The following is a 20,898-nucleotide window of genomic DNA, read 5'->3' as shown; positions in this document are numbered from 1 at the left end:
TTTTCTATGACTAATTCGACTTTACAGATGTTTATTGAGCATCTGTGATGTCCTGGGTACAATTTCTAGGTACTTAAGGTACAGTCATGAATGAAACAAAAAAACCTGCCTTTGTATAGCTTACCTTATAGTAAGACTAGACAGACAGCAATCAAAGTAGCTATTTTTATATATTAGAAGACCATAGTGTAATAGAGAAAAGTAAAAAAAAAAACTTGACTGGAAGTATTAGCTGGGACAGAAAAATGGAAAGGCCCTAAAATGACAGCATTCCAAGAATAGCAAGGGATATCTATATGGAGATTAGTGAAAACTGCAATTAAGGTGATAATGGTGGATAGGCAGGGCTTTGTGAGCTAGTATAAATTCTGTGTTTTGTTCTGATTAAGATCAGAGTGGATGCCTTAGTAAGGTTTTGAGCAGAAGAGTGATGTGATGGACGTTTTCCTCCCACACACATTTTAAGACATAAAAGAAAAAACGAATTCTCATGTACCTTTATCATCCAGCTTTCACAATTACATATGTCCCTTGATTGGGGGAGGGGGGGCTACAGCAGAGCAAGTGACTCCTTGCTCGAGCCAGCCACCTTGGGCTTAAGCTGGTGAGCCTTGTTCAAACCAGTTGAGCCTGCACTCAAGCTGGCAACCTCAGGGTCTCAAACCTGGGTCCTCTGAGTCCCAGTCCGACACTATCCACTGCGCCACCACCTGGTCAGGCTCATGTATTTTAAAGCAGATCCTACTAATTCTATTATTTCATCTCTATATGTTTCTGTGTGCATAAATTTTAAAAGTAGATATAGTCAGTTCTAATTATTTACAGTAATTATGTCCTAAAAGTTACAAGTTCTCAGCAGCATCAGAATGAAAGAATTACAATGTCATGTTTACTAATTTGCTTTATGGGATATCAGACTTCTAATAACAACACTAACATTACTACCAACAGTATAATTGCTTAAAACAGTCTAAGTTTTTTGTTGCAGTTTTTGTTTTTAATCTTTAGGTAATATCACTAGTGGATTACAGCCACTCAGTTTTTTGTTTTATAATCTTGAAAGTGTTTCTCTCTCTGCCTTGTGTTTTAAAAGGCTTTTATCCTTGTCCTTGTAGTTGGGAATCCATCTTCACAGATACCTTGCTTTGGTCACGATGCTTTATTGTTTGTTGTTTTTTCTTTTTTATTATGTAAATAAACTCATTTGTTAGCATTATAAAATAAAAAAGTTATCTCATTGCCTCTATTTATTCCTTTTCTTTACTTTTTAACCTTCACAGCCAGATTTATTAGAAATATGATCTTATGTTTTTGTATTTTATATCTAAATTTTCTTACCTCTCAATAACATCTTCCAATTATTGCATCCTGGCTTCTACCTCCACTTCCAGTCTTGGGAATTCTTTATCCTTACTGCTTCTATGACATTTCTATTCAGGTTTCCCATACTCTTTATATTTTTGCTGGCTGTTACTTCTCTTCAGTTCTAATATTAGCTGGTTTTTCAGTCTTTTTCCTTTTGGTATCTTCATTTTACTATTTACCTTAAGCAGTGTCATGTTTCTAGTACTTTTTACTTTCATTTAAAACCCTATCTTCTGAATCTGTAACTCCAGTCCAGACCTCCCTGCTGTACTATTATTCATTTAACAGCTGTTTCTCTGTGCCACGCACTGTTAAAATATTCCTCCCTCCTTGGAGCTTAAATTCTAGAGGAGACATAGTAGATAATAAGTATAGTAAGTAAATGATACAGTATGATAGGCAGTTTACTGCTAGGACAGAAGGGAAAAGGAAAGCAAAGCAAAAGCAATTAGGAATGGAGAGCGGAGGGGCAGGTTAGAGTACTAAATAGGGTGGTCACAGTAGATGACATTGAGAAGGCATATCCTACGTAAAAATATCTAATCTGTATTGCATTAATTTGTGTTAGTCTGTTCCAACAGGCTGTAAGATCCTCAAGAGCAGAAACTCTTAAATGTATTGCCAGCTTCTTGGCACAGTAATTGATATCTTGTTAAATGAAGTGTTTTCCTAATATATAAATATATTACTCATAAGAGGAGAGCCTCTTAGTCCCAGAGACTATTTCAGACATAATTTTAATAAGCTGTCTAATCTGATTTCTTCTACCATAGCATATGAGAAGCCAACACTAAAGGGAGCTGACAGCACTAAAGGTTACAAACAAAAAACAAAACTAAAAATGGTTGCAACTCAAACTTTGTCTTCTGGGACAGTTTGGTATAGAGGCAGCAACCCTTAACATCTATAAGTAATTATGATTGTATCATAATATAGCGATCAGTGATGACCATGAGTATTGATGAAAAACTTAAATGGTGTTTAGTATGTTATTTAGTGAAGGAACTCTAGAAATATTTGTATTTTGAGTTGGTAGGGTTTTGATCAATTTTCTGATTTCTATGTTATCTTAAAACAATTTTTTTGTAGACAGAAACTATATTAAGCATTTAATTAATGTACCACATTCAGTTTATGTTCTTTGCCTTTTTTCTAATTAGATGGTCTAGATCAGCTATTTTCAACTGGTATGTGGCAAGAATTTTTAAAGTGTGCAATAGCTGACATTTAATCAAAGACACTGATCTTTTTACTTAGATCGTCAAACAAAAAAATGACAACAGTAGCTGTCTGGTGTGGTTATACCTGTTGGGGGGGTGGGGAGAAGTTGCAGAGGGTATGGGGGATAAATGGTAATGGAAGCAGACTGGACTTGGGGAGATGAACACACAATGCAGTGCACAGAAGGTATGTTGTGGAATTGTGCTCCTGAAACCTGTGTAATATTGTTAAACAGTGTCACCCCAATAAATTCAGTAAAAAGAAAAAATTAAACCTATTTTTTTCGGTTAGGTTGGCAAAAATATATTTTTTGCTGTGCTGCAGAATTTTAGTAATTAGTTTGTGTGTGCCGTGAAAAAAATAAAGTTGAAAATTGCTGTTCTAGGTAAGTTAAACTATCATCCTGTTAGGAATAGCAAAACAGTGACTGGAAATCATTGTGAAGTACATATATCCTGCCTACTATCTTCCTTAACAGTATTAGGTAATTAAGTTGTTCTTGTATTATGATACTTAGGAGTTGTAATTTTAACTCCCTCCTTTTTTTAAAAAAGAACTCCCTACTTTTTATGAGTAACTTAATACATTTCCCATGTATTTGCATTTGCTCAAAATAGAACCATAATAAAGGGAACAGATAGTCTTAAATAGGGGTCATATGATAAAAAGACAAGTCATTTAGCAGATCCAAGTATGTCAAGTTACAGAACTTGTTGATTATTTCAGTTTGTACAAGATTGTATTAATTCTTTCTGTGGAAGGTGAAATATGGTATAAATAGTTCTTCAAGTTTACAAGTTATGGTAATACACCAAAAATAATGAAAATAGCCCTAAAATTATTTGGTGTAGTATTAATTTTGAACTTATATATCCTTTGCATTTTATATTTGAAAAATATTTTAAATGTTAACTCTTAGAATAGTTATTAACACAATTATATGTATACTCTAGTTTTTAGTATGTGTTCTGACCTAGGAATTTTTTTTAAGTTTTTATTTATTGATTATAGAGAGGGGTAGGGAGAGAGAAAGACAGGAACATCAATCTGTTCCTGTATGTGCCCTGACTGGTGATCGAACCAGCAACCTCTCTGTGCTTTGGAGCAGTGCTATAACCAACCAAGCTATCCAGCCAGGGCAGGAATTTTTTTTTTAGTAGGATACTTTACAAAAAAAAACATGTAAGCATATAATTTTATTTCTCTCTTAGGTTGAACCTCCTCTCCCCCCAGCAGAGAAGAAACTTTTAGAAGGTAGGGTGAGACTGCCATAGTTGGAGAGCTCATCCAAGGCAAGGGAGTTGTTTTATTTTTTTTAACTTTGGCTGTTCTGAAAGAATATTTTCAGTTGCTACTTTGGAAAACATTGAACAGTTCCCAGGCCTTCCTGAGTTTGTTCAGTTGTAAGTTTGAGGAAGCTGCAGTGAGTAAATTGTGGTTGGCAGATGCTATAAGCAGGTGACTCAATAGGTGGAACTCATGATGACTCAACTCTGTAAAAACCATGAAGATAAATAACTTGAAAGAAAAATTGCCTTCCAGACTCTTGAACTGCCATAAAAAGTTCAAAACTATATTTAAATTAATCACAAAGAAAATTGACGTGGCTTTAGAAGGAAACATATTTTGCTTCAAGTAGTTTTAAAAGTTTTACTTAATTGTTTTGATTTTTGCTCTGTGAGAGAAGAGCTTATACCAATGACACTTAGCAAGCTATATATTAAAAATGCAGAAATATTATAGGTCTGCATAAAGTGTATTCAAGAGAACATTTTTTGAAAGGTTGGTTCAGTAGGGATATTAGCACAGAAACTCAAATTGTAATTATTTCTAATTAATATAATAAAAATAATAGACTTTTTAATTTAACATTACTTATAAATGAACAAATAAAGATACATAATCCTATTATGATTTGATGTAACAGGACATGTTTTGTTTTTGTTGTTTTTTGTGACAGAGAGAGAGACAGAAAGAGGAACAGATGGGGACAGACAGACAGGAAGGGAGAGAGATGAGAAGCATCAATTCTTTGTTGTAGCACCTTAGTTCATTGCTTTCTCATATGTGCCTTGGGGGGGGGTCGCTATAGCAGACTGAGAGACCCGCTGCTCAGACCAGCAAACTTGGGTTCAAGCTGCTGAGCTGTGCTCAAATCAGATGAGCCCCCACCCCCCACTCAAGCCGGAGACCTCGGGGTTTCAAACTTGGGTACTATGCATCTCAGGCTGACACTATCCACTGCGCCACCACCTGGTCAGGCAGTAACAGATTTTTTTTTTTTTTTTTCTTACAGAGACAGAGAGTGAGTCAGAGAGAGGGATAGACAGGGACAGACAGACAGGAACGGAGAGAGATGAGAAGCATCAATTATTAGTTTTTCATTGCACATTGCAACACCTTAGTTGTTCATTATTTGCTTTCTCATATGTGCCTTGACCACGGGCCTTCAGCAGACCGAGTAACCCCTTGCTGGAGCCAGTGACCTTGGGTTCAAGCTGGTGGGCTTTTTCCTCAAACCAGATGAGCCCACACTCAAGCTGGCGACCTCAGGGTCTCGAACCCGGGTCCTCTGCATCCCAGTCCAACGCTCTATCCACTGCGCCACCGCCTGGTCAGGCAGATTTTTTTTTTTATTAGACAATCATTTGAGCCTGACCTGTGGTGGTGCAGTGGATCAAGCATTAACCTGGAATGCTGAGGTTGCCAGTTCAAAACTCTGGGCTTGCCTGGTCAAGGCACATATAGGAGTTGATATTTCCTGCTCCTCCCCCTCTTTCTCTGTCTCCTCTAAAATGAATAAATAAGTAAATCCCAAAACAAAACAAAAAAACAATAAGTTGAATCATATTTGATATAATCAATGACATTAATAGAATTGCACTGAATAACCCACTCTTTTTGTAAGCCTTTGACTCCGGTTTTAATGATTTTTATAAAATTATATAAAGTCAGTATTGTAAAGAATAATACGAGAATGCAAAGAATATTTTCAGGTGTATGCTTCTTCAAGTAGATCTTTTCTTTTTCTTTATTTTAAGATTTTATTCATTGATTTTACAGAGAGAGGAGATTGGGTGAGGGCATGAACTATCAATTTATAATTGCTTCACTTTAGTTGTTCATTGATTGGTTGTCTTATGTCCCTTGACCAGACAAGCCCAGGGTTTTGAACTGGTGATCTCAGCATTCCAGGTCGATTCTCTACCCACTGTGCCACCACAGGCCAGGTCAGATGGATCTTTAATATATAACAAAAGAAATTAGTAATATGAAACATTTTACTGTCATTCTGTAATGTTTTTCTTTCCTTATATCATTTCATCTTCCATATCAGTCAGTGTGTCTACATAATCATTTTTACTAGCTCTGTATTCTATTGGAGGGTGTATGAGTGACTAAAAGAAACCCTTTTTTCTATTTTAAGAAACATAGAGCCTTGTGTGTACCTTGTGCTTTGTTATTATTTCCTTGGATTCCTCCCAAGTTAATTGTTGGAAGACATACATAGCTATACTATATGTGAAAACCTCTTCTAAATACTACATTGACAAGGATGGTGAGAAAAATAGTATCAGAGTAGATCATTCAAAGCTTATGTAAATTTTAACAAAAGTTCTAACAAAGAGTAATAATACTGTAAAAATACTAGTAGACTTTAAAAAGATGTGTTTCTAGTAGAGTTAACTATATATTATATAGTACTTTACCTTTAAAAAAGGGATGAAAGTTGCTTGATATTAAGAATGTTTATGGAAGAATTGAGATTGAATTAGGAAGTCAAATGCAAATTAAAATAAGATTGGAACAGTCTAGGGCCTGGCCATTGGCTCAGTTTATAGAGTTTTGGCTTGGTGTATGGATGTCCCAGGTTCAATTTCTGGTCTCAGAGCACACCGGAGAAGCAACCATCTGCTTCTCCCATCCCCCCCCCTTCTCTCCCTTTTTCCTCTCCCACAGCCAGTGAGTGGCTCCATTGGTTCGGGTGTGGCCTCAGACACTGAGGATAGCTGCCTTGGAGCACTTCAGCCTCAGGCACTAAAAATAGCTCAGTACTGGAGCATCAGTTCAAAATGGGGTTGCCAGATGGATCGCAGTCAAGGTGAATGCCGAAGTCTGCTTTCACCATCTACTTTCCTCTTACCTAAAAAAAAAATGGAGCAGTCTATTCAATATGAACATCTAAGTCAGCCTGCAGTTACATTAAACTAAGAACAAAGTAGAATGTCTGGGTTAGTAATGCCTATTACTGTATTCAGCTTTATTTGTATATTTAGTGTTCAGCTATTCATGCTAGATAGCACAAAAAAAGAAATGGCATATGAACCAACATTACTTCTGTGCTATATGACATCATTCACCTATTTTTCCAAGTCCTTGTGAGCTAATTTGGGTTACAGAAATATCCATTGTTTCAGGATAGGCTGTGCAGTCACATGCCTTTCACAAAAGTATTTTTCTCTCCCAGTAATTGTTTGAATATGCTTTAATATGCTGTGCCAGCATTGATATCATAATTTTTTATTTATTTTTTTAGTGAGAGATGGAGAGATGAGAAGCATCAACTCATAGTTGCGGCAGCTTAGGCGTTTGTTGATTGCTTTCTCATGTGTGCCTTGACGAGGGCGGGAGGGTTCTTCAGCCAAGTCGATCAGCCCGCCCGTGCTCAAGCCAGCAACTTTGGGGTTTCGCACCTGGGTCCTCAGCATCCCCGGCTGATGCTCTATCCACTGCACCACTGCCTGGTCAGGCTGCTATTATAAATTTTTTAAGTTTCCCGATCTGATCACCAAAAAGCTGAAATATATTTAAATTTTGACTTCTTTAATAATGGTGAGACAGTACTTTTAAATTTTTTTAAAGATTTTGTTTTTGTTTTGTGTTTCTTGTTTTTTGACATTTTTGCCTTTAGCTCTTACATTATTTTGGGTGATATTTTGATGTGCACAAACATTTTTGTATAAAAGACAATATTCTAATATGCTAATTATAATATATTCTTTTCAGTTTGGAGCTGTTGAATTTTAGTTTAGTTTTTAAGAAAGTGTTTTTGAATGCCTTTGTAAAATAACCTGATTCAGCCAATAACATTTTATTGACTTATTGATTACCTGCTTAATAAATTGTAGGCAATTGAAATAAAAAGGTAAATAAGAATTAAGTACCTCAAGATGCTTGGTGTAGTCAAGGAAAAAGACAGAAAATTGTAATGATACATGAATATAGGAATATCTTCAAGGCTGTGAAAGAGCACAGAGGATATAGCGAATAATTGTCCAAATGTAATCTTTTTGGAAAGATTTAGTAAAATTTTATCCTTTTTTTCTTGATCTTTGAATTATTTGTTTATTAAAATACTCTTTATAAAAAAATACAGAAAATAAAAGAAAAAGAATATTTACCATAACTCTTCACCATGAGAGATACCTATCATTAAAAACTTGACAAATTTCCATCCAGGCACTTTTTTTTTTAATGACATCGTTTTTAATTTTTTTTTTTTTTTTTGTGGCAGAGAGAGAGAGAGAGAGAGTCAGAGAGGGACAGATAGGGACAGACAGGAATGGAGAGAGATGAGAAACATCAATTCTTCGTTGCAGTTCCTTAGTTGTTCATTGATTGATTTCTCATATGTGCCTTGACCAGGGGGCTACAGCAGACCAAGTGAACCCTTGCTCAAACCAGATGAGCCTGCGCTCAAGCTGGCGACCTCGGGGTCTCGAACCTGGGTCCTCCATATCCCAGTCTGACACTCTATCTACTGCGCCATGGCCTGGTCAGGCTAAATTTTTAAATTAAAAAACATAATTCACACAGAAGAGATTCAACTTATCTGGTTTTAAGAAATATATTAAAGAATGCGGAGGGTTAAAAAAAAAATCAAACCCCAAATAATGATAAAAATAGATTTATCCTCTGTAAAAATCTGGACTATCTACTGGGTTATTCATATCTAGTCAGTACTCAGAGCGTGAGGTAAAAAACCAGAGTATAAAAAAATTAAAACAAACAAAACCAAAAAATTGCAGACACTGCCTTTGTGCTGACTGGTGCCTCTGGAAGATGACCGGGGCTGCCGGAAGCCGCCGCGTCTGGTCCTCCTGCCCGTGCAGACCTCAGAGCTTACAGCTCTTCCCTGGTTCTGCTCGGTGTTGTGGCATGTTCTTCTACAAACTTGCTCAAATGTTCCAGATCTCTGTTTCCATCCTCAAACTTAACTGGGTTCTTTTTGTCCCCACTGGGTACGAAGTAGATAGTAGGGAACCCCTCAACTTTGTAGCGGTCGTTGGTGATGAATGACATCGTTTTTTATTCTTTTATGCATTGATTTTAGGGAGAGGATAGAGACAGAGAAAGACAGTAGAGTGGGAAGCATCAACTCATAGTTGTTTCCCATATGTGCCTTGACCAGGCAAGCCTAGGATTTCGAACCAATGACCTCAGCATTCCAGGTCAACGCTTTATCTACTGTGCCAGCACAGGTCAGGCTCCATCCAGGCATTTTATATGAATGCAAAATTATTTTCTTTGTGTGTGTGTGTGTGTGTGTGTGTGTGTGTGTGTGAGAGAGAGAGAGAGAGACAGACAGAGAGAGGAACAGATAGGGATAGACAGGAAGGGAGAGACATGAGAAGCATCAATTCTTCATTGCAGCACCTTAGTTGTTCATTGATTGCTTTCTCATATGTGCCTTGACCGGAGAGGGGGGGGGCTACTGCAGACTGAGTGACCCCTTGCTCGAGCCAGTGACCTTGGGCACAAGCTGGTGAGCCTTGCTCAAACCAGATAAGCCAGGTCTCAAGCTGTTGACTTCAGGTTTTCGAACCTGGGTCCTCTGCATCGCAGTCCGATTCTCTATCCACTGCGCTACCACCTGGTCAGGTGTGTTTTATTTTTTCTTTGTCTTGAAAGCTTTTATTTACTGATTCTACAGAGAGAGAAAGGGTGAGGGTAGGGACAAGAAATAGTTGCTTCACTCTAGCTGTTCACTGTATGTGTCCCAACCTGGCAAGGCCCGGGCTTTGAGCCAGCAACCGCAGTGCTCCAGGTTGGCATGCTATCCACTATGCCACCACAGGCCAGGTTGGAATTATTTTTTTTCCATATTTAATAATTGTTTTGATCTGATGTCAAATCTGACTCGGTATCTAATTTTTACTGCTTGTAAGCTTAGAATGAAGCTGTTGGAGAAAAACTTCAAATTAATATTTTATGCCATGTTGAAAGTATATGAAATTTAAATCAAGTTTTGTGAGAGAGATTGTTTTTAGTGAGAGAGACAGAGAGAAGGACAGATAGCGACAGACAGAAAGGAAGGTAGAGAGATAAGAAACATCAGTTCTTCGTTGTGGCACCTTAGCTGTTCATTGATTGCTTTCTCATATGTGCCTTGACTGGGGACTCCAGCACAGCAAGTGATCCGTGCTTAAGCTGGTGAGCTTGCGCTCAAGCCAGTGACCTTGAGGGTTTTGAATCTGGGTCCTCTGCATCTCAGTCCAATTCTCTATCCACTGCGCCACCGCCTGGTCAGGCCACATGTTTTTATATGTTGATCTCTGCCTCCGTTTTATGCTAAAATGAGAGTAGTAGAATATTGCCTGCACAGCCCTAAAATATTTACTTTCTGTCCCCCGTCCCCTTACATAGAAAATGTGTTGATCACTCTCAGAATATATTGTTTGAGCTTAACTTTGTATCAGCTATTTTGTATGTTACTTAAAATATACATAAATAATGTCAAGTAATACCAAATGGAAGTTTCACGGAGAGATTCCTTAAATATTTGAATGGATATGTAATGGCCAGTTGCTAAGCTTCGGAGTAGATTTTTATTTTAAGTGAGAGAAGGGGAGATAGTGAGATAGACTCCCACATGCACCCCACCCAGCAACCTCTGTCTAAGGCCTATGCTGGAAACAGCTCGGGCCAACCAAGCTGTTCTGAGTTCCCGAAGCCAACACTTGAACCAATTGAGCTGTGGGATGGGGAGATGAAGGGAGAGAGAAGCAGATGGTCACTTCTCTTGTGTGCCCTGACCAGGAATCAAACCCTGGATGTCCATATGCCAGACCAATGCTCTATTATCCACTTAGCCTACCCTGCCAGGGCCTATATTTGAGGTTGATGGATTACTCATACTCAATACTATGAGTTAATACTCTGGGATCAAGCTATAGGGTTTTAGTTACAGTAATTCTGAAATGAATTCTTAACTAATATTTTCCTATTTTTATTTTTATAGATTAAGGTAAATTGTTGTAATTGCAAAGGGCCCAGTATAATTTTATTTTTTAACATTCATGTGCTTTATAAAATTGCTTTTCTGAAACTAGGAGCCATGAGATATGGTAAATAAAACAATTTAGAACTATTGGCAGGTTTTTTAAATCAACGTCAGAAAAGGGGACATTATTCTAGAACAGTGATTTTCAGCTGGTATGCCACAAGAATTGTGGGGAGTTTTTTGGGGGTTTTTATTTGTTTGTTTTTTACAGATACAGAGAGTCAGAGAGAGGGATAGATAGGGACAGACAGATAGGAACGGAGAGAAATGAGAAGCATCAATTAACAGTTTTTCGTTATGACACCTTAGTTCAGGGGTCCCCAAACTACGGTCCATGGGTCGCATGCAGCCCCCTGAGGCCGTTTATCCGGAAGGGGCACCTCTTTCATTGGTGGTCAGTGAGAGGAGCATAGTTCCACTGAAATACTGGTCTTTTTGTTGATTTAAACTTACTTGTTCTTTATTTTAAATATTGTATTTGTTCCCCTTTTGTTTTTTTACTTTAAATAAGATATGTGCAGTGTGCATAGGGATTTGTTCATAGTTTTTTTTATAGTCCGGCCCTCGAACGGTCTGAGGGACAGTGAATTGGTCCCCTGTGTAAAAAGTTTGAGGACCCCTGCCTTAGTTGTTCATTGATTGCTTTCTCATATGTGCTTTGACTGTGAGGCTACAGCAGACCAAGTAACCCCTTGCTCAAGCCAGCGACCTTGGGTCCAAGCTGGTAAGCTTTGATCATACCAGATGAGCCCACACTCAAGCTGGCAACCTTGGGGTCTCAAACCTGGATCCTCCACATCCCAGTCCTACACGCTGTATCTACTGCGCCACCGCCTGGTCAGGCCACAAGAATTGTTTTAAAACATTCAATATGTGATTATTTTGTCAGGGGCACTGACCTTTTTTTTTTTTTTTAAAGATTTTATTCCTTGACTTTACAGAGAAAGGAGAGAGAAGGGAGAGGGAGCAAGAAGTATCAACTCATAGTTGTTCATTGATTTTTTTCTCATACATTCCTTGACCAGGCAAGCCCTGGGCTTCAAACCGGCAACCACAGTGTTCCAGTTCATCAGTTTATTCACTGTGCCACCACAGACCAGGCAGACAGACCTCTTTTCTATAGATTGTCAAATAAAAAGGTGACAATAGCTAATACAACGGCCATCCAGGGAAAATGAATCATAATTATACCTATTATTTTTTGTCAGATTAGCAAAAAATCTAGAGTGTGTGTGTGTGTGTGTGTATTGTAGAATTTTACTAATTAGATTATGTATGCCATGAGATGAAAATAGTTTGAAAATCGCTGTTCTAGAACTTTGGTGCCTTCATTTTATAGTAAAATATTGACAAGATGATTATTGGAATAAACAGTATAAAAGTAAGTCTTTAAGATGAATAAATATATATGTATAATATATAAGTAAAACTAGTCTTCTTGTTCTGTGGGTTTGTAATCCAAAGCATAGACCCTACCTCAAGTTTTGCTGCTGACCTCTGGCTTGCTCACTGATTTCCACAACCAGTAAATGGCTTTTATTGTGTTTTTACAAGAACTTGTTAAGGCTCCCCAAGATATTTGTAACAGGTCATTCCTTCTAAAACTTGCTTTTTAAAAAATAAGGCTTTTTAAAGTCAGTTTTCTTCTTTAAAAAAAAAAAGCCACCCAAAATAAGAATTGCAATGAATGAATGAATCCTGTTTACCAACTTAATTCTGATTGTTATACATTAATGTCTTACATGTTTTGGGGTTTTTTTTTAGTGTGAATATATTTAACCTATAACACTGTTGACTCTAAAATATTGTTTGGTTTATATGCAGGGAATTAAGTAGTTCTAAGTAATTATAATAATTTAAAATTCTACCTAAAACTTAAAATATTAACAGTGATATAAATCTGGAAATTTTTAGGTTTTATCATATACTGTAATGTGTTGTGAAGAATTCAAGTCAACAAAATTGACTTTACATTCAGAATTATGTTAGAAACATTTTTATAAATAACATAGCATTAATCTATGTAATAGAAAATATCAGATAAAATAATTTGAAAACTATTAATCATTTCTCCCAGTAGTGTATGAAGACAATTTTGTGGCAGGATGTGGTGGTAACATTTCCTTTCTCTCCAACCCCAATCGTATTTTTTAAAGTGTCATACAGTCACTATATTTGTCTCCTGGATTGGGTCTTCCCCTGCACTGTTTTTGGCTTTCTCTTTTTGTTGTTGTTTGTTTTTGTTTTGTGTTGTTTTGGGGTTTTTTTTAATCACTATCTGTGATCCTTAGGAAACAGTATCAAGGAGATCATTGATTTCATTTCTCCATACAGAGAGATAGGTAAATTTGCCTTCTCATGGAGAAAATACTCAGGTTTCAATCTCAATTTATAACTGGAGATTTTATAAATTTGTACCTCATATATATATAATCCTATAAACCACCACTGTGAATGTAACTCAAAGCTCCATTTATATTTACAGCTCTCATTTTATGAAAAGGATAAAATATTTAGCTCTAGGAACCTATGTTTGTAGAAGCTTCTGGATAGTACACAATGTAATATATTATTCTATGAAATTTTTATAATTAAGTGATGATGCTCTGCAAATGGATTATATTAAAAACATGAAAAATGCACAGTCACGTTAGCTTTGTTATTATTTATGTTAAGGGACCCCACTAATATTCAGCTAGAGCTAAACCATCTTCATTGCACACAAGTGAACAGGATAGTCTATAATTTCATTTAAGGTGTTTAGAACTTTTTCATGTTTTCTGTATGAGTTTCTAGTAAAGCAGATCTTGCTGAACTGCCTTTTTTCCCTTTAGTCATTTACAATTGTAACCTCCATTGCTGGAGATTATAAATAGCAGCGTAATACATTGGATAGAGTATATAGAGGAGAGGACATTTATAGAAGATGCTATTTATTTGCTATCTAGTTGATTTTGGAAAACTAAGAAACACATTTTACTTATTCTAAATAAAAATAATTTGGCCCTGGACAACTGTCTGAGTGGATAGAGCTGTAGCTCAGTGTATGGACTTCCCGGGTTCGATCCCCAATCTGGGCACACAAGAGGAAGCAACCATCTACTTCTTTTCCCCTTTCACAGCCAGTGGCTCCATTGTTTTCAGTGTTGGCCCTGGGCACTGAGGGTAGCTCAGTTGGCCCAAGCATCAGCCTCAGGTGCTAAAACATATAATTCAGTTGATTCGAGCATCAGCCCCAGACAGGTTGCCAGGTGGATCCACGGTGGGGTGCATGTGAAAGTCTGTCTCACTTTTCTCCCCTTCTCTCACTTATAAACAAACAAGCAAACACGCAAATAAATAAATTGTGTAGTTAACTGCTGCAGTTACTGAAAAGTGAAATACTGTGCAGTTACTTTAATCTCAAACTCTGTGGCACACCTGAAGTTGTTAGTCAGTTGCATTGTGTGAAAGATAGTGAATGTTTATAGCATTTTTAATACAGATCCTTAGTTTCTCAGCTCTGTGAAAGTGCCCTTTTATCTCATTTTTGCACTCACAGAATTGTTCAGGTCAATAAATAGGGGAGAAAACTTCATTTGGCTATTTGTTAGCTACAAGAACTGATTGTTTTTCCTTCTGTGAACTTCTTTAAAAGGCTCACAGTGGGAATACTGACTATATTTAATGGAAATACCTGTAACTTTCAGAGTACCATACATACATAAGGGATGACTTTAGTAATATGACTGTCATAACCAGGTAGTGTATTGGGATGGTTTTCATGTGTTTTAATTTAGTGATTCATTTCATCCAGTACCATGGATAATTAAGAACAGGATGTTTTTAAAAAACTGGTTTTGGTATTTTTTTTTAATATTATAAAAACATTAAGATGGAAAGAAGCAGATATTACTAACTGTTTTATAGATTAAAAAATTGATAAATACAAATCTGAACTCATATAAGGTCATTTCAGTAAATAGAGTCAACTTATCAGTTTTTAATGGTACGCTTTTTTTTACTAAAAACCAAATGAGGCATTGTTAAGAAGATAATGGTATCTTAATGATCTGAGAAATATAGCCTATTATTTTAACCTGTTGAATAAATAAAATATAAATATATTCCACTAGTTTTAAGTTAAAAAATTTCAATCCAGGGAACTGGTGTTATAGTTCATACCTTGTACCTATCTACAAAGTATTGGTATTGCTGCTGTAATAGCAGTTTATATCCTATTACCCCCAAAATATAAAGGCTTGGGAGTATTCGACCATAGTAAGCTGTGTATCAGTCAGCAGTGACACCCATGTGATTGTGTGGTTTTCCTCATAAGCACTCATCTTCTTCTTGCCGGTTAAATGTCTTAAAACAACAGTGAGAAGAGTATTTATAATAAAAGTGGGTGTTTAGACTAGAGAAGTCTCAAGTCTACCGATACATAAAATCAGAATTCAAATGTTTGAAGGACTGTCAGGTTAGGAAAGCGATTACATTGTGTTTGACTCTTAAGGAGTTAAGCTTGGGTCTGTGTATGGAAGTTAAAGTAAGAAAGATTTTAAGCCCTCCTCGGTTAGCTTGGTTGGTTATAAAGCATTGTCTGGTAGTGCAAAGGTTGCTGGTTTGATTCCTCATCAGAGTACATATAGGAACAGATCGATGTTCCTGTCTCTCTCTCTTTCCCTTTTTCCCCCTCTTTCGCTCTCCTTCATCCCCCCCTCTTTTCTCAATGAAATCAATTTTAAAAAAGGTTTTAAAAGAACTGGATAGCTGTCAAAACTGTCTGGAAATGATAATGGTTTTCCATGGGAAATAGAAGATTTCCTGTGTTTTGTCTGTCATAGACTGTCGCCTGATGTGCATCAAGAGGGTTTGAGTCTGAACTTTCCATGGTATTTTCTGGGTTTTGTTTTGTTTTTTGTAGAGAGAGATGAGAAGCATAAACTTGTAGCTGCTTCACTTCAGTTGATTCTCATATGTGCCTTGACACAGCCAGGGCCAAGCCAGGGCCAAGCCAGTGACCTCAAGGTCTTAAACTGGGGACCTCAGTGTTCAAAGTTGACAGTCTGTCCATTGCGTGCCACCACCAGCCAGACAATTTTCTCTTTCTAAAAATGATGAGGTTAACTAAATGTGCAGTACATTATTGGGGTGGTGGGTTGCAGAAAAGGATTTGCTAGAAAGCCTTTTTTTAAATGTTTTTATTTATTTACTTACTTACAGAGACAGAAAGAGTCAGAGAGAGGGATAGACAGAGACAGACAGACAGGAACGGAGAGATGAGAAGCATCAATCATTAGTTTTTCGTTGCGCATTGCAACACCTTAGTTGTTCATTGATTGCTTTCTCATATGTGCCTTGACCGCGGGTCCTCAGCAGACTAAGCAACCCTTGCTTGAGCCAGCGACCTTGAGTTGAAGCTGGTAAGCTTTTTGCTCAAACCAGATGAGCCCGCACTCAAGCTGGCGACCTCGGGGTCTCGAACCTGGGTCCTCCGCATCCCAGTCTGACGCTCCACCCACTGCGCCACCACACGGTCAGGCACAAAGCCTTTTTTTTTAAATGACAGACTTTATCTACCTTTTTGTGTGTGTGTGTGTGGATGTGGAGAGAGACAGGCAGAGAGAGAGATGAGAAACATTAGCTCACAGTTGCAGCACCTTAGTTGTTCATTATTAGTTTCTCATATGTGCCTTGTCCAGGGGGCTCCAGCTGAGCCAATGAACTGTTGCTCAACCCTGTGAGCCCCACTCAAGCTGACAACCTTGGGGTTTCAAAACTGGGTCCTCAGTATCTCAGGCCAATACTCTATCCACTGCACCACCGCCTGGTCAGTGCTGTGTAATACAGTGTGTCCGTAAAGTCATGGTGCACTTTTGACTGGTCACAGGGAAGCAACCAAAGATGATAGAAATGTGAAATCTGCACCAAATAAAAGGAAAACTCTCCCAGTTTCATACCTATTCAGTGCAGTTCAATGTGGGGTCACGCACATATTTTTTAGGGCTCCTTAGGTAGCTATCCCGCATAGCCTCTACAAACTCATCACTGACTGATGACCTACCAGAACGGGGTTTCTCCACCAAACTGCCGGTTTCCTTCAACTGCTTATCCCACCAAGTAATATTATTCCTATGTGGTGGCGCTTCGTTATAAATGCGCCAATATTCACGTTGCACTTTGGTCACGAATTCAAATTTAGCGAGCCACAGAACACACTGAACTTTCCTCTGTACCGTCCACATCTCGACTGGCATGGCTCTGGGCTGCTCCGCTGTATACACAGTGTTACGTCATCATCTGCACATGCTGCCACATCATCCTACAGAAACTGGGAGGGTTTTCCTTTTACTTGGTGCAGATTTCACATTTCTGTCGTCTTTTGTTGCTTTCCTGTGACCGGTCAAAAGTGCACCATGACTTTATGGACACACTGTATTTTTCACTACAGTATTTTTCTCTGCTATAAACTTGCACTACTGTATTTTTTCCAAGGAGCATATTTAATAACTTTAAAGGCCTTTACTTCACCTGTCAGTGTTCACTAGGTACTAATGAAGTATCAGAGTATCCCACAATATTATTTCAAAAATTTAGAGTAGTCCCTAAAAGCAGCAATGAAATGAGAAGGAAAAGCTTACTTAGATAAATTTTAGAACAAAAGAGTGAAGTATAGCTAACCTGCTTAATTAGGGGTTCCTTTGTAGTCTTCAGCCAATTTTGGCTTTTATAAATTGCCAAATTATTTTTATTTACCAGATATAACTACCTTCATTTAACTCCTCTTCACTGGTTTCCATGATCTTCCGGTCCATTTTTAAAATGGCCACCGATTGACAGTGCTGCTTTGTTGTTTTTCCCAGCTCTACTCTAGGGCTCCTGCTACTGATTTCAAATGCAGAAGCGGCAGAGGTGCTTTGAGAGAGAGAGAGAGAAGAGACTGTCAGAGAGTGCAGCGAAGGACCAACAGATTGTGGGAAATCATGTAACTGTGATTCACATCTCCAATGAGAGAACCAGTTGTTTCTGTGTCTAGTTCCACCCTGTTACAAGGATAATACCATCAGTAATGTAATTTTAATTGCATGAATGCTTTGCACTGGCTTAAAAAATAAAACTTTTAGCAGTGAAATTACTGGTCCAATGAGTTTGAGTGGAACAGAAGTAATGATATTTAAATCAAAATAGTAGATAGTGACTTTTGTCATTTAAACACCCTCACCACAGACAATAAGGGAACCACAGATGCTAGTGACCAAATCAATAAAAGTGATCAAGCACTCAAGTTGCCACTATTGTGCACTGAGATTCCATTGCCTAAACTCACTAGTCAAACTTGGTTACCACTACAGAACAATCAGAAGAATAAATAATATTAACCTTGTTCCATCTATGTTCTATTACAGAGTTTTTATGGTTTATCTCAGTCATAGACTCAGTTGTCCCATCATACCATCTCTTCTTTAGCTGCAGGAACATGGGCAAACAAAGCAAGGGCATGGCGATGTGACGTAGATTTTAAGGCAATTAGAATGCAAGCTATAAAGAACTGCCTTTTATGTCTAGAAGTTATGAAAACTATAGAAAAGCACATCAGGGTGCAAGAAGTCATAAAGTGAACTTCAGTCATACCAAAAACTTTGATAGAGTGAGACTAGATGAATTAGATCCTGATTTTATTCAGTCCTAAGTACCAGTCTGGTCACAGGACTCCAGATAAGAGTGTCCCTAGCTTTTTCTGATACAGTCAAATCTCATATGAACTTACTCATACCAGGTTTCATAAGTGATTTCATACATAGGAATTTGACTTTTACCTATCCCACCCTAGTTAAACTGCTTGAATGGACAGACAGTGCTTCAGCAGCACTGACAACCAATGACTACTTTGATGGAATTAAGTCTTTATTACCATTTTGTCAAGACTATGCTGTAAGAGAGCTCATCACAGTCCTTCTTTGCCTTTAGACTTTAAAGATGTCACTCTGCCTGCTGTTAATAAATTAAAAAACTTCAAAGTTTAGACTGTTGACAACATTGCCAACTGTTGCACTTGAGATCTGTTCAGTGAATAAAAGTATACTTTTTCCCTGAAATTGATAGGGAAACTGTAGCCACAGAGAAGTTTATTAATATTAGAAAGCAGAAAAAGGATCTGTACAGTCACTTATGGAATATGGCTACCATGTGTGTAGCAGAATACATTAGAGGGTATATTCATAATCATGGATCTTGGCCACCATGTAAGATTTTACCTTCCAGCCTGTCTCATTACAAATCAGTGGAGATGTTGCCTCATATTTGACATGATTAAGTTCCACAATGTGACATTTGGTATAGCATTAGAGCCATTTGACATCAATGATCTAGTCTCAGAAAAATTAATAATTGAATCATGTCAAACACTGGACTTAAAAATACAGCAAAGCAGCATATAAAGACAAGTGCAAGCAGTATGACACCTTGCATCTTGTGGACTTAAGAGATTAGACAAAGCCTTAGTAGATAGGTTTCTAGATGTCCCTTTCTTACTCCTTTTTGTAGAGAGGCGGTGAATTTAGAAATGTGCATTGCTGTCCTTGTACAGAAAGAAAAGGAACTTAAGAGAAAATGATGCTACTTTAGTGTTCAGTCTCTTAATCACTGAGTTTACCAAGTTATTGCCAACATGAACATCAAAGAGCATGTGATAACGTTAATACAGACTCCATTCTATGACCATATTTCCACCAGACTCAATCAATCAATAGCAGAACTTTCTAAAGTTGAATCATCACAAGATGAATTTGTGATTAACCTAGGCTACTCATCATGGTGCAACTGCTTTTGGCCAGAAGTCCAGTATACCTTGTGCTTAGAGCTGGACATTTTCCCAGGATGTGGACAGTGGTACATACTCGGAAATCTAATTCCTAGATACACTACAGTCATCATACAAGACAAGTTTTATGCTCCTCACCAGTCATTGGAGGGACTACCTGAAGAAGAAACTTGTATACATGGGGCAGGATCAGCTGGAGAAGGAATGAGGCAAAAGTTGTGGACTATAAAAGCATCTTGCTCAGAAGTACTGGCACTTGAAGATTAAGGTGTTAAAGGAGTAACCTTGGGCCAGGGGACAATTTTTTGTTATTTGCGTAAGCCATGACAAGGCCTATGTTTGTAACGATGTTTTAGAGGCTGTTAGAAAACATGCTGAAGCGATAGGCCATGTTCTCAAGAAAGGAGTGCTAGGCACTTGATTGCCTTTATGAAATAGGAACAGACAATATTTCTAAGGAACTGTGGTTCCAAACTTATTTAAAATTATGTCATGCATGTCAGATAGTATGGGGAAATCTTTCCCAATCTGTACTCCAGACTCGTTTGCATTGTGTCATCCTGTGAAGCTGCAGCACAGTCTGACCAATACCCTGAATTACCTTGATTATTGGATGTCTTTTGTACCATATTGAATTTGCCATACAAACAAATCCAGACATCTGGAGAGAGACAAATTATACAATTGTCTCTTCCATTGTTAGACCCCCATTAGGTGGTCTTCTCACAATGCTGTTGCTTTAACTGCATTGTTCCAGAGGAGTCTCTGACCCTTGCCCATTACAAATTGCTATTTATGCTGGATTTGAAGAACTAGAAATGTGATCCACTGATTAATTTAATGCCTTTGCTGACAACTTTAATTTAAAAGGGATGCTGGAGAGGGGTGGAGGGATTAAGTAAAAGGGGGGGGGGAGGCAAGAAAAAACTAATGGGCACAGACAACAAATGTGGTGATTGCCAGGGAGAGGCAATCATGGGCTGTAGGTATACAAGTACAGGCCAACACAAAGCGCACACTAGAGTAGCTGAATCAAAGCTACAATAAGAGGGAACCCAGAGCTCTAATCAAACAGACATAAACAACTACCTGTACATAAGAAAAAAAGAAAACTAACATTTTAGGTATTATGGGAAGAAGGTAACTTCCCATATAATATAAATGCATATTTATATTGTCACAAAAATATTCAACTTGATTATTTTGTTGCCAACCTTAGATGATC

The 20,898-nt window shown here is 37.7% G+C and overlaps 1 protein-coding gene across 4 annotated transcripts in view; it reads left to right on the top strand.

The window, feature by feature from the left end:
* Positions 1-20,898, top strand: part of JMJD1C (jumonji domain containing 1C) — a 330,412-nt gene that overhangs the window by 242,608 nt on the left and 66,906 nt on the right. The window lies entirely within an intron of this gene.

This window comes from Saccopteryx bilineata, chromosome 9 (assembly GCF_036850765.1).
Source record: "Saccopteryx bilineata isolate mSacBil1 chromosome 9, mSacBil1_pri_phased_curated, whole genome shotgun sequence".
Lineage (NCBI taxonomy): Eukaryota > Metazoa > Chordata > Mammalia > Chiroptera > Emballonuridae > Saccopteryx > Saccopteryx bilineata.
Note: the sequence above shows the minus strand (reverse complement) of the source record. Positions and strands in the feature narration are given on the sequence as shown.